General features: G+C 32.7%; 1 protein-coding gene and 1 long non-coding RNA gene across 20 annotated transcripts in view; both read right to left on the bottom strand.

The window, feature by feature from the left end:
* LOC128881812 (plasma membrane calcium-transporting ATPase 3) overlaps nucleotides 1-1,186 on the bottom strand; it is a 74,199-nt gene that overhangs the window by 41,840 nt on the left and 31,173 nt on the right. The gene's annotated exons all lie outside the window — the stretch shown is intronic.
* Nucleotides 22-1,186, bottom strand: part of LOC128881814 (uncharacterized) — a 3,034-nt gene continuing 1,869 nt past the window's right edge. The window contains exon 2 of the long non-coding RNA XR_008458184.1: nucleotides 22-1,181. This is a non-coding gene — a long non-coding RNA (uncharacterized LOC128881814). The remainder of the gene's footprint in view (nucleotides 1,182-1,186) is intronic.

The raw sequence follows: 1,186 nt of genomic DNA, 5'->3' as shown, positions 1-1,186 counted from the left end.
TGCACTCGAGAGGTGACTCTCAGTCACCGTTAGGTTTCACAAAGCAACTCTATAATACCTAATGTTCCTTTAGGTTTCACTTCTTTGGAGCTCTGAGTGTCAATAAAATGATTGTCGGTGAGGTAAAGGTGGGCTTATTCTCAAATCTAGATAGCTTAGAATTCATGGCAATGCCAAGAAACATCTCGAGTTGCTGGTGAATACCAGAAAAAAGGCCTCGAGTGCAAAGAGTTGAAGACTGTTTCTAAATAGCCTGGTAGATAAAGTGGTTTCTCTTTTTGGAGAGACTGCAACGTTATTGTTGCTTGGGTAGAGCAAGTCAATCTAAAACATGATTGCTATTTATCGTGAAAGTTTACTAAATATTGTAAAAATTGACTTTGATTGGCTAATGCATCGGATAATCTGATTGTCACTATTTAATTCAACGGAGGGCATACTATTTTCTGCGAGCAACTTTTGATTGTTTAATCGAATAATCTGATGTATATTTACTGACTCGTTTTGCTCCAAGTTTGGTTGTTTTAAAAATCAAAGGTGTTTCAGATTTTTAAATAGGAATTTGAGGTTAAGGCATCTAACACATATGTGCCTTGAATAATTTCCAATCTACGTTGCACGAGGAATCGTTACTTATAAAGCTGCATAGTTTGAGTGGGACCATGATGTTCCTCACGTTTTTTATTGTTATTTCTCTCAAGTTTGTATATTCAGATTCGTTAATTTTCAATTCGAAATTCAATTTGTTATCAGAGAAATTTGTCTTGATTCTATTAAAAGAAATATTTTGAGATGTATGGAAAGAATAGAAACGACTAGTAGAGTGTTTAGTTTGTTATGTACTAATCATAATAAAGAAGACGGTGTCTAATTATTTTGAACAATTTGAAGTACGTAAGTAAATGTGTCTTTTCTTTTTGCTTCGGAATAAACAAACAGATACCCTTGAAAGATTTCTAAAAGACTACGTATAATATAAAAGACTTCTAAAAAGAACCATGTATCGTACAAAAGACTTCTAGAAGACTACATGTATCATATAAAAGACTTCTAAAAGACTCTATATATCATATAAAAGTTTTGTAGAATACTATATGTACCATACAAAAGCTTTCCATACAAAACCACACAAAACTTTAAAACTTTTACCATCGTATTCCTGACATTTCTCTGACTAAAACCTTAT

Source organism: Hylaeus volcanicus, chromosome 9 (genome assembly GCF_026283585.1).
Source record: "Hylaeus volcanicus isolate JK05 chromosome 9, UHH_iyHylVolc1.0_haploid, whole genome shotgun sequence".
Taxonomy (NCBI): domain Eukaryota; kingdom Metazoa; phylum Arthropoda; class Insecta; order Hymenoptera; family Colletidae; genus Hylaeus; species Hylaeus volcanicus.
Note: the sequence above shows the minus strand (reverse complement) of the source record. Positions and strands in the feature narration are given on the sequence as shown.